This window comes from Giraffa tippelskirchi, chromosome 4 (assembly GCF_054371585.1).
Source record: "Giraffa tippelskirchi isolate mGirTip1 chromosome 4, T2T-mGirTip1v1.2.pri, whole genome shotgun sequence".
NCBI lineage: Eukaryota > Metazoa > Chordata > Mammalia > Artiodactyla > Giraffidae > Giraffa > Giraffa tippelskirchi.
In genome coordinates this window covers 145,113,342-145,126,684 of record NC_137278.1, presented here as the reverse complement: position 1 = coordinate 145,126,684, position 13,343 = coordinate 145,113,342, and the positions used below count along the sequence as shown (strand labels likewise).

General features: G+C 38.1%; 1 long non-coding RNA gene across 1 annotated transcript; it reads right to left on the bottom strand.

Annotated features, from left to right (window-relative positions):
- Positions 1–1,492: 1,492 nt before the first annotated feature.
- Positions 1,493–10,799, bottom strand: LOC145545414 (uncharacterized). The gene is made up of 2 exons (XR_014082063.1): positions 10,382–10,799; positions 1,493–2,700 (listed from the first exon to the last, which is right to left on the bottom strand). It is a non-coding gene; the product is annotated as an uncharacterized LOC145545414 (long non-coding RNA).
- Positions 10,800–13,343: the final 2,544 nt, after the last annotated feature.

Below are 13,343 nucleotides of genomic sequence, written 5' to 3'. Positions count from 1 at the left end.
TTAATGGGCCCTAGCTCATCATTTTTCCCTGAATTCAAAAATAATAACCAGAATAAAAAGAAATATTGCAAAGCATCTCTTAGCAAACCAATGTCATTATTCCATTTAGTAGAAAGAAGACACATTACACTAAAAACATTCTGAAGCCATACTGCTTTGGTTTATATCTAGGCTTTTCTACTTACTTACCTATGTGATCTTTGGTGTTATTTTTCACCCTCTCCGTGTCTCATATTCTCAACTGCAAAATGGGGACACTATGATAATTAAGTGAGTTAATGCATACAAAGCCTGGCACATAGTAATGAGCACCATATAAATGTTAGTTATTACACACACTTAGATGTTTATAACACTACTTGTGATTACCATATTCTCAGTTTACTCTTGCCTGGATAGATAAATAAAAATTATAACTTTTTTAAAGGCATGTTTTCAGTGTTCTTCTGGTACATTCTTGCAGTGCTCCAGGAAAAAGAAAAAAAAAACTCTTTAGGAAGACTTTCTTCATCTCTCTTGCCATCAGGCCTGGCTCGACCATTTGCTGGGCCCAGTGAAAAATGAAAATGCGGGACTTCCTGCTCAAAATTAAGAATTACAAGATGGCAACAGCATGAAAGTGCAGAGCCCCTCTAAGTGCAGGACTTTGTGGGTACACATCACATGCCCACAAAGCTGACCCTGCTGGCCATCTTTTCTTCAGTAAGAAGGTAAGATTCAGAAAGCACTCTAACTTCACTCAGTTGTTTATTTCTTGGAATATTTGTTACTAACCCTACCTTGTCCAGGAAAAAGTTTAAGGTATTAATAATTCTTCTATGGAAATAGTCTAAGAATCAAAATATTCTTCAGAAAATCAACTTCCTACCCCAGGACAGATATTCAGTATCTCATTAAATGTAACTGCTCTCCTGGAATGTGGGAAAATCAATCTTTGAGTTAATAAGGATTCTCTCTGTTCAGGTGGCTCAGTCAGTAAAGTGTCTGAGACCCGGGTTCGATCCCTGGGTTGGGAATATCACCTGGAGATATATCCCCTTGAGAAGTATCCACTCCAGTACTCTTGCCTGGAAAATCCCATGGACAGAGGAGCCTGGCAGGCAAGGGTAGGACACAACTGAAAGACTTCACTTTCTTTCTTTCTTTCTCTCTTTCTTTCTCTCTGTTCAGTGATAAGCTCAGAAACCTTTCCTGGACTGGGAGCTGCCCCCATTCACCTCAAAGCAGGGGCGGAGCATCAGTGAAACCTGAGGCACAGGAGTAAGTCCTCACCTCCAACCAATAGCATGAGTCCTGTACTAACAACTACAAGTTTTTATTCCCTTTCAGAGAACCAACTGAATTTTTTAGCATGCTTTTTCCCTTGCAGTTTTTTGCAAATTGCAGGTTTCCTAAATCATTCAAGAATAGTCAAGGCTGAAATCTATTCACATTCGTTCTGTATCACTATTAGTGATAACATCAGTTGAACAAAAGAAAAATGCCAAGCCCCTTTTCTTAATGAAAAACCTTGATTTTATTAGGTTCAAAGAGCAGAAAAGTATAAGATTGTGCATTTCAAAACCCTCCAGTGCTTAGCCTAGATTTATCCCTCACATCCTCCCTCTGGGCAGCAGCAAGGAGAAGCTCAATTGATAAAGGACCCAACGTTTACTCAGCCTTTTTGGAAACTTCTTTGAACTGACAGCTGGGGAAGAGCCACCATTTGTTGAATTCAGTTGCTCCATTATTTTAACCTAAGCCCTCTTCAGAACTCTCAGCATTCTTGAATCTTCAGGAGTTGTTTAGAAGCGAGAGAGGGGTGGTTTTTGCCACTACTGACAGATATCAATCACACTAAAATAGTAATACCTGCTTAAATCAGCTCATTTTCTCATGCTGCTGTTTATCAGCATTTGAATTTGAGTTGCGGTTGGCAAGGCCAAAGCCAGGAAGCCAGACAGCCCTATAATCAGATCATGGAATAAGGCCAGGTTTCAGTTATTGAAGCAATAGGAACCTTGAGTCCAAAGGTAGATCCCAAAGTAAGAGATATGCAAGATAGAAGAACCAAGAAGTAGAACCAAAGCAAGTCCACATGCCAGGGCACATATTCAAGCAGTAGCAGGGCAGGTGAGCAACAGAAAGCAATATAGCATGTGATTGGTAGGCAAGCAGTCCATATATGAATGGTGCCCCATTTTAAAGAGCAGAACTTACATAACTCAAACAACCCTGAGTAAAGAAGGTATCAGAGAGAAACCAGTATTCAGGACAAAAAGCATTGTCGGGAGGGATGGCTGTATCCATAGGACTCCTTGGTTGTTGCAAACAAAGTACAAACTTGAGTACTGAGGACCTGGATCACAAAGATTAGAACATATTAACATAATGAGAGAGCTAATGCTACCTCAAAAAGCTACTGACCCAGAGCTTCTAATAAGTGCCCTGCTTAGGAAAAAGAAAGACTGGTCCCAGGAGATTCAGCTGGAAGGACCTGTAGGGAAAGGAAGTAATGACAATGATGTGGAAGAGTTGGCTCCTATTTGCTCAAGACAGCCAATTGTTAAAATTTAAGGAATTTTGTAAGGCAGCTGTTAAACACAGTCATTAGTAAAAATTAAATTATATAAACTTCAGCTCAGTTCAGTCGCTCAGTTGTGTCCAACTCTTTGCAACCCCATGGACTGCAGCACACCAGCCCTCCCTGTCCATCACCAACTCCCAGAGCTTGCTCAAACTCATATCCATCGCGTCAGCGACGCCATCCAACCATCTCATCCTCTGTCATGCCCTTCTCCTCCCGCCTCCAATCTTTCCCAGCATCAGAGTCTTTACAAATGAGTTAGTTCTTCGCATAAGGTGGCCAAAGTATCGGAGTTTCAGCTTCAGCATCAGTCCTTCCGATGACTATTCAGGACTGATTTCCTTTAGAATGGACTGATTGGATCTCCTTGCTATCCAAGGGACTCTCAAGAGTCTTCTCCAACACCACAGTTCAAAAGCATCAATTCTTCAGTGCTCAGCTTTCTTTATGGTCCAACTTTCACATTCATACATGACTACTGGCAAAACCATAACTTTGACTAGATGGACCTTTGTTGGCAAAGAAATGTCTCTGCTTTTTAATATACTGTCTAGGTTGGTCATAGCTTTTCTTCCAAGGAACGAGCATCTTTGAATTTCCTGGCTGCAGTCACCATCTACAGTGATCTGGGGGCCCTAAAAAAGAAAGTCTCTCACTGTTTCTCCATCTATTTGCCATGAAATGATGGGACCAGAGGCCATGATCTTAGTGTTCTGAATGCTGAGTTTTAAGCCAACTTTGTCATTCTCCTCTTTCATTTTCATCAAGAGGCTCTTAAGTTCTTCTTTGCTTTCTGCCATAAGGGTGGTGTCATCTGCATATCTGAGGTTATTGATATTTCTCCTGGCAATCTTGATTCCAGCTTGTGCTTCATCCAGCCTGGTATTTCACATGATGTACACTGCATATAAGTTAAATAAGCAGGGTGACAATATACAGCCTTGACATACTCCTTTTCCAATTTGGAGCTAGTCTGTTGTTCCATGTTCAGTTCTAACTGTTGCTTCCTGACCTGCATACAGATTTCTCAGGAGGCAGGTCAGGTGGTCTGGTATTCACATCTCTTTAAGAATTGCCCACAGTTTGTTGTGAACCACACAGTCAGAGGCTTTGGCGTAGTCAATAAAGCAGAAGTGAATGTTTTTCTGAAACTCTTGCCTTTTTGATGATCCAGCAGATGTTGGCAATTTGCTCTCTGGTTCCTCTGCCTTTTCTAAAACCAGCTTGAACATCTGCAAGTTCACGGTTCACGTACTGTTGAAGCCTGGCTTGGAGAATTTTGAGCATTACTCTGCTAGCGTGTGAGATGAGTGCAATTGTGCAGTAGTTTGAACATTCTTTGGCATTGCCTCTCTTTGGGATTGGAATGAAAACTGACCTTTTCCAGTCCTGTGGCTACTGCTGAGTTTTCCAAATTTGCTGGTATATTGAGTGCAGTACTTTCACAGCATCATGTTTTAGGATTTGAAATAGCTCAACTGGAATTCCATCACCTCTACTAGCTTTGTTCGTAGTGATGCTTCCTAAGGCCCACTTGACTTTGCATTCCAGGATGTCTGGCTCTATGTGAGTGATCACACCATCATGGTTATCTGGGTCATGAAGGTCTTTTTTGTTTAGTCTTTCTGTGTATATAAACTTAAAGACAGATTAAAAACAAAGGTAATAAACACTCAAAAGTCATCATTTCCTAATTATTTTACTACATTTTACTATAACCTGTGCTCGTCAAGTCATTTGTGTCTATTGTCATGTGTGGGGAGAATATTTTTTAATGGCATAATACTGTGCATCTCTTTCTACATCCATATTCAGTAGTAACATTACATTGGTAGCTTGAAACTGGCTGTGACAGGTAAGAAATATGGTCAATAATATTGCAATAATTTTGTATGGAGACAGAAGTTTACTAGACTTATTGTTGTGATTATTTTGTAATGTATGCCAATGTCAAATCACTATGTGGCACACGTAAAACTAATATAACATTGTACATAACTATTTCAATTATATATATATATATATATATAAGTTTTTAAAGACTGGCTGTGACAGAAGCATATATACCATAAGAATCAAAACATAAAACAAATCAGAGCTTCGGGCAGGGAAAGGGAAGGAAGAAGCTGTTAAACATATACTAGCACACTTCTGGTTAGTGTCCCCATTACAGAATTTGAGCCTTGAAGAGTGTAATATTCATGGATGTGAAAAGAATAAGGATTTTGTGACTGCTGCTTGCAAATTTCTAAACCTAACATATAGCAGTCTTCATGATCTGACCCCAATCTTTCTGCACAGGTTTAGCCCAGATCCTCTATTTTCTGGCCGCAACCATCATATAACACATTAGGTTTTCTCATGCCTCCATTTATTCAACAGTTACCGAGCTCCTACTGAATACTGGGGACTGTGCTCTGGATTGAGGGTTCAGGAATGTAAGGAATCCTTCCTGCCCTCAAGGAGCTCACAGTTTAGGAAAGAAAGGGAAGCAACAAACATACACTTGTAATAGGGCATGGCAAGTGCCATGATGGAGACAGGCATGAGCATGTGCTTTGTGGGAACACAGGATATGCACCCATGAGTAAGGGCAACGAGGAAAGCTTCCTGGAAGATGTGACAGTCAAGCTGCATCTTCACGAGGCAATATGCTTTCGTGATTAAGCACATGGCTTCCTGAGTTGAATTTCTTGGGTTCAAATCCAGCTCCACTAGATTACTAGCTGGAGAACCCTGAAGAAGTTGCTTAACCTCTCCAAATCTCAGTTTTTTAATCTACAAAACCAGACTCCTCCTTCACAGGGTTTTTGTGAGGATTAAATGTAATCATAAATGTAAGGCATTTAGTGTAAAGTTGATGATACAGAAATGCTTTTACAACATTTGTCTTTATATTTAGTATTAGCCAAGTGAAGAAGGGAGTAAGGAATGTTTCTGGTAGAGAAAATGGTGCATGCAAAAACCTAGAGGCATAAAAAATTATGACGTTTCCTCAAATGTGTTTTTAAAAATACAACTGTTACCCAAAACTAGAGCAAAGTGGGAATTTACCATCTTTTTAAAAAATGGTTGTTCCTGTAACTTTCTACAGCTACCACTCCAGTTGTATGACCTAAGAATCATCTTACACTCCTTCCTTCCACCCACTCCATGTTGATTCAGTCACCAAGTCCTGTAGGTGAGTGCTCCTCAGCCACTGAAGACCTTAAAGTATTTTGAATAGAGTCACGACAAAATATGTTATTGGGTTTTTGAAAGATGGGTCTGGCAACAGTATGATGGATGCACTGGGAATGAGAAGAGACAAATGAGCCTAGAGAGACTAGTTTGGAATCTACTGTAGCAACCCCAGCAAAAAGATGGAGAAGAGTTGGAGAGAAGACTGATTCCAGAGACATGGAAGAAGTTGAAGTGTGAGAACTTTGTTGGGCAATAGGAGTGGGGAAGATAATTTCCAGATTTTTGTCTTGGTTCCCTGGGGCCAATCGTTGATCAGAACAATAAGAGTAAGGAGTGGGTTTTGGAGGGAAATAATGCGTGCACTCCTTCCTTTCTGCTCAGTAACAAATTCAAAGCTTCACACTTTTCTCAAGTCTCACAGGAGAGCCCAGCAGAGAATCTCACTTGTTTACCCTTCAGGGAAAAAGAAGTCATCAAGCAAGAATCTCTCCATTTCCTGGTTCCCACTGACTAGCTCTTCTGTATCTTCCTTCACGCCCCAGTGGAAGAGGATGCCCCCTCACGTCTCACCCAACCCTGTGCCCTTGGACCTCAGCCCCAGTGAGAGTCTCTCCTCAGAACCTTTCCCTCTTCCTCTTTAACTCTTTCCCGCAGCACATAGCTTTCAAATGTTCTCAGATCCTCTGCCACCTTTTGTTTATTCCTTGCTTTTCTTTCCTTCTTCTTCTTCGTCTTTTTAAAAGTATTTATTTCTTTGCTGGGCCAGATCTTAGTTGCAGCACTCAGGATCGTCAGTCTTCACTGATGCGTGTGAACTCTTAATTGTGGCATGTAGGATCTAGTTTCCTGGCCAGTGATCGAACCCCAGACCCCCCGCACTGGGAGCACAGAGTCTTAGCCACTGGACCACCAGGAAAGTTTTTCTTTAACCTCTTTTCTCTAAGATAAATCTCCACTGCTACTTCAAGTTACATTTGCAATACATTATCATTGTTAAAAGCTCAAAAATACACAGAATATGAAGGAGAAATCATTTGTAATTCCACTATCCAGAAATAGTTCTTGCTAATGGACTGGTATATTTCTTTATTTCTAGTAATTTTTCCGTGCATATATCCAAGTATGCATAAATGTCTACTTTATAAATACGTTCACTTCAAATTCTACATGTTTTGCCATGTTATTAAAATTTTTTTCCATAAACATTATGTTAAATGATATATAAAGCATCTATTATCTGGCCTAAATGTATTTAATTACCTCTCACTTGAATTTTTTTAATTTTCCTAGTAATTTGTTAAAATAAATAGCACCAAGTATTATAAACATCTTTACTCACATTTCAGATTGTTTCCTTAGAATAAATCTGTAAAAGTGGGACTCTTGTGTCAAAGAGTATAAACATCTTTCAAGATTTTGATACATAGCTCCAAATTGCTTTCCAGAAAGCTTGTACTAAAATACATTCCTATTCACTCTGCTTTTGTTAGATTTATTATCATTTTCTTTTAAAAAGAATTTTTTTCACTTAATGATCAAAAATGAGATCTGATTTTGTTCTGCACTTCTTCAATTAAAACTGTTGATCACTGAACTGTTCACTTAAAAATGATTAAGATGATAAATATTATGTGTATTCTGCCACAATTTAAAAAATTGAAAAAAAGTAAGGTTAGGCATTTTTAATATTTATTAATTTCTACTTTCCCTTTGGTGAAATATGTATTCTTGTCCTTTGTCCACTTAACTATTGGACTCAATAGTTTTCTTATTGATTTTTATGAGTCCTTTACACAGTAAAGGCATTAAATCTCTTGCTGTCAAATTTATTGAAACTATTTTTCCCTATTAGTTTTTCTTCATGTAAGTTTGTTATGAGCTTGAACGTTTATGGAGGAGAGAGTAGTACAGACACATTATAATTTATTATATTCAAATCTTTTAATGATTTCCTTTGGGTTTTCTTCCATTTCTATTATGCTCAAAAAGTTCTTTGCTAGCCAGCCATCAAGTAATCATTCATCTGCATGATTTTATTACAGATATTGTTCTCCAGTCCTAGGTGTAAAACAAAATGAAAACATTCATTCTCTATCTCAAGGAACTCCACTAGCCAATGAAGGAGACAGACATATACACAGGTAAATACAAACATGTAAAAGATCGGCAAAGGAGTGTTCACCCTACTTAACAGAGGTTCACGACTAGGTCAGGGGGCCAAATTTGCCTAAAGCAGTTCATCTTGTGATTTTATCATCAATTAATTTTGGACCATGTAACACATGCACAAAATTGTGCTATTTCTAGAAATATATGAAATGGGAATATGATCGCCCATTCCAACTAATCAGTGCCTTCTTCCTGGCACGGAAGGTTTTAAAAGCAATGATTCATAACATATTTCCCAGGCAACCGTCCATCCAGTTTCTTCCCACAAGTCTGAATTTGTCGGCCTGTTTCAATTTTGCCTAAGAAATTAAACCTCCATTTTAGTTTTATTAGCACTTTTACTGGTTTGCTGTTTTTAAAAGAAAACATGCAAATTATAATGAAAATAAACAAGAAATGAAAAGTCTACAATGGCGATGATTTTCAGTAAATGACCACTAGTAAAGGTTTCCAGATGTTAATCAGAACAGATAGGTGTGGCAATCACTTGTGAAGGAAGCCTTCATAGAAATGCTTAGGGTTCTAGGAAATATTGAGTCTCATACATTGATAACAGGAGTACAACCTTGCCATAGGATAATTTTTTTCAATATGAGTTAAGAGGCTTAAAGGGGTTTTAATTTTTGAAATAATAATTCCATTTCTTTAAAACTATTTTAAAGAAATCAGAGATTTATATGTCATTATAGTGATATGTATTATAGCAAATATTCTAAACAGCCTCAGAAATAAAGGAAAAGATTAGATGAATTATTAATAGAGCTGTACTATAGAAAACTACATAACCATTCAAAAACATGGTTTCCTTTGGGTTTTCTTCCATTGAAGAAACAAAATTTTTTATGTTTTAAAAATTCTTATGTACAATGACATAAGAATATTCTTTGGATAGTGCAAGATGAAAAAAATCAGGTTACAAAAACTATGTATGGTTGATTCCAATTTAGATATAAAAGAGACTGGAAGAAAATACACCAAAATAGTTTTCTCTGGCTAGTGTGATTACAGATGGTCTTCACATTCTGGACATTCAAAATTTTCTACAATAAACTAAGTTCTATAGGGGGAAGGAGCTATTTTCTAAAAATGTTTGCCCTGTGCAGTAAAAGGTCAATCCTTGTGATTGGCTCTGAGAAGGCCTATTTCCACCCACATCATATCCAGAAAAGGGGAAATGTTTAGAGGTCTGGAGCATACTGAATGCTTCTATGGAAAGGATAAAAAAAGACATGCTTCACACTTTACCTGAGAGATGTTCCATATTCATCTCTGTTCCCACCCAGGTGTTACAACATTATCTATAAAGACCCATCACTTCTTACGGAAAACAACAAAAATAGAAAAATGCATTGAGTGTCCACAATATGCCAGGTAATTTTACATGCATTATCTTATTTGATCCTCACAGAAATCTATAACATTGACTTTGAATATGTTTAAGCAACTTATCCAAAGTTATAGATATATTAAGTATTAGAGCCAAGATATAAAGAGCCTCTTGATGAAAGTGAAAGAGGAGAGTGAAAAAGTTGGCTTAAAGCTCAACGTTCAGAAAACTAAGATCATGGCATCTGGTCCCATCACTTCATGGCAAATAGATGAGGAAACAGTGTCAGACTATTTTTTGGGGCTCCAAAATCACTGCTGATGGTGATTGCAGGCATGAAATTAAAAGACACTTACTCCTTGGAAGGAAGGTTATGGCCAACCTAGATAGCATATTTAAAAGCAGAGACATTACTTTGCCAACAAAAGTCTGTCTAGTCAAGGCTATGGTTTTTCCAGTGGTCATGTATGGATGTGAGAGTTGGACGGTGAAGAAAGCTGAGCACCGCAGAATTGATGCTTTGAACTGTGGTGTTGGGGAAGACTCTTGAGAGTCCCTCGGACTGCAAGGAGATCCAGTCAATCCATCCTAAAGGAGATCAGTCCTGGGTGTTCATTGGAAGGACTGATGTTGAAGCTGAAACTCCAATACTTTGGCCACCTCATGTGAAGAGTTGACTCACTGGAAAAGACCCTAATGCTGGGTAGGATTGGGGGCAGGAGAAGAAGATGACAGAGGATGGGATGGTTGGATGGCATCACCGACTCGATGGACATGGGTTTGGGTAGACTCCGGGAGTTGGTGATGGACAGAGAGGCCTGGCGTGCTGCGATTCATGGGGTCACAAAGAGTCGGACACGACTGAGCAACTGAACTGAACTGAACTGATGAAATCTAGGCCACTGACTCCAAGTCAAGAGCTTATCACAACTGCCTCTTTCACCTGCACCTGCATATCTGAAGTATTTATACATATAGTCCAAAAAGTCCATGCTGTCTCAATTACTTGTCAGCTTAGAGAAATGAGACATTTGTATTTTTCACTAATCTGTTAAGTATGTGATTATTTATATATTATATATAAATATTGGCTACCTGTGTTTTATTTAAGCTCTGGTCCCCACTATCATCAATACCAAAAAACAAGTTCCAAACTTTTTCATGAAGAACAGATACATGGTTCTTCTCAAACAACAAGCCTTCCCTAACATTTTTTAAGGATTTGTTTAAAAAAAAAACTGAGTTACAGATTGTGTATTTAAATTTGTCTTTCCAGATTCACTTCTTTAAATCACTTTCCAAGTAACTAGAGATATGTGTTTATCTTTCTGGCAATCCCTTTGTACTTACCATCCCTCCCCAGTCCCCCATGCTTCCTGACACACCAAAGAAATCAATCTCTCTCATCTCAATTAATCCCAGACTAAAACCATCTTGAAATTTTTGTTCAACATTCACCAAGATAGTTTTCTAAGACTGGCCCAGTTCTGCTTTAATCATTTACCATTTCTCTTATTAGTGATGTATATGTTCTAAATTATTTCACACTTCTCCATATATCTTTTCGTGATTGTTCTCCTTCATTTTATTTCTACCTATTTACATTATACATTTCTCAGGAATCATGACCACTTCTTTTTTCTCTTAAATTACCCCACACACTTTATTAAGTGTTATGTATATTTCTTTATTTGTTATGTACATAATGGGTGTCCAATAAATGCTTGTTAATCAAATGTTCCCAGCTTACTCCTGTTCACCTACAAACACATATTCCCAAGAAAATCAACAAAATGGAAAATAAATAGGTGAAGAATAAGATACCACACTTTTAATTAGCATATAAGCCTATGCTCTCTTTCACTTTACTAGGTTCTCTTAGGCTGGGGAAAAGAAGTTTGGTGTGTCTCCTAGCTTTTTTAGGAATTTCAGAATTGATGACCAATGTCAGGGTGTGGCATTGTGACTGAGTTATCAGTGGAAATATTATGAAAGTTCAACTAATTACATTAGTTTGGTCTTTTCTGTGAAAAAAATTAGTAATGTGCAAAAATATCACCATGTATTAATCTAGCCCTAAAGCTGCTGAAGGATTCATATTAAAAAAAAAAAACTTATCTGAGGTAAAGCTTTTATATATAAGAACTTCTAATAACTAAATGTATGACCTTATTCAAATCATTTAACTACTTAAGTAGCAATTTCTTCTTCTACACAATAGGGATAATAATACACTCCACACGTTTCCTGGATGGTTGTAAGGATCCTATGAGATAATGTATGTGAAAGCACATTATAAACTCAGCTGAAATATACAAACATGAACTTACTTTTCATTTATTTATTTATTTATTTTTTACTCCTCCTCCTCCTCCTCCACCTCCTCCGAACTTACTTTTTAAATGCAGAGTTCCCCATATGCTCTTTCAGTTATGATTTTAATATTTCTAATTATTTGTGAGGTTGATGGATATGCTCCCCATTAATGAGTGACAATACTTTCTTGTCTTCATTAGGACCATTTCCATCTCCTTGCTTCCTGCTGGCTTTATTGAATGATAATCACCACAAACCACATGCTCTTTAAAAACAGACCTGTTTTAGCCACTGGTTATCACAGTCTGATCCATTTATTTTTCTAGTGCAGACTGTCCCCTCAGGTACAGTAAAAGAGCTGTATTCAATTAAAATCCTTGCACAGTTTTAAGTGGACAGATAAATAAGTCCATTTTAACTATGCAAAATAAACTGTGTTCCTTAAACAAGTTTTCATTCATTTTTATCACACACTATCACTTTCTCTATCAAAACTTTGCTTTAAAAAAAAACTTTTCTTTTTTAATTGGTTCTGGCAAAATTCCAAATATACACTCTTCCAAATGCTTAATTATTTGACATTACAATTTCCAAAATATCCCTAAGTAGTTAGAGGAAATGGAAGAGGGGAAAAGGTGTGAAAAACATTACAGGTAATATGGTGCCTCGGAGAAGGCAATGGCACCCCACTCCAGTACTCTTGCCTGGAAAATCCCATGGACGGAGGAGGAGGCTGGTAGGCTGCAGTCCATGGGGTCGCTAAGAGTCGGACACGACTGAGCAACCTCACTTTCATTTTTCACTTTCATGCATTGGAGAAGGAAATGGCAACCCACTCCAGTGTTCTTTCCTGGAGAATCCCAGGGACGGCGGAGCCTGGTGGGCTGCCGTCTATGAGGTCGCACAGAGTCGGACACGACTGAAGCAACTTAGCAGCAGCAGCAGCAATATGGTGCCTTGAACACGTTTTCAGCTGTCTCTCTCCTATTATCTTATCAAAACAATCCAGGAAATAAAAATACATCTATGTGAGCAAACGTACATCAGCAGTGGGAACGGAACTGGGGCAAAGGTACAAACATTAACTAGCAACATTGAAGACAATCTGCTAGGCATGGGGCAGACTGATATGCACTGAAGAAGGAACCCTTGTGTCCAGAGGGGCTTAAGAACAGCTGATCCCAGCAGGCACTTAATACTAATTTCTCACAAGGAGGGACTAAGACTGAAGACAAGACTAGAAAAGTCAGGGGTATTCAAGAAAGCCACCACAGAGACTCCTAGGAAAGTACTGGTCCGAGAGAGTAAACAGATGGGCTTGCTCTTGACACAGACGTGTGCATTTTTTTAACCCAAATATATACTCTGCTTTGGATATTTTCCCATAATATATAGACTACAGCACTATTTCTAATTTTTCAGTCACACTGCTCTATAGCTGTATCACCATCTGTGTATTCTGCTGAAAGAACAGTTAACTAAATTCCAAAAAGTAAATTGTTAATCTAAAGGTGTGTGAATTTCATTTTGATTAATACTGCCAACCCGCCTTCCTTAAAACGTCAAAGGCACCTATTTTGCACCACCAAAGTATGTGTCAATATCTACAAATCCTACCAATTACCATATTTTAATTTTTTAGTTTTCATGTTATATCCGTATTACAATCTTAAAAAAAAATTTCTTTTTAGCCACTCTAGAGGGTCTATGAGGTCGCACAGAGTCGGACACGACTGAAGCGACTTAGCAGCAGCAGCAGCAGAGGGTAAAAGGTGACATTTC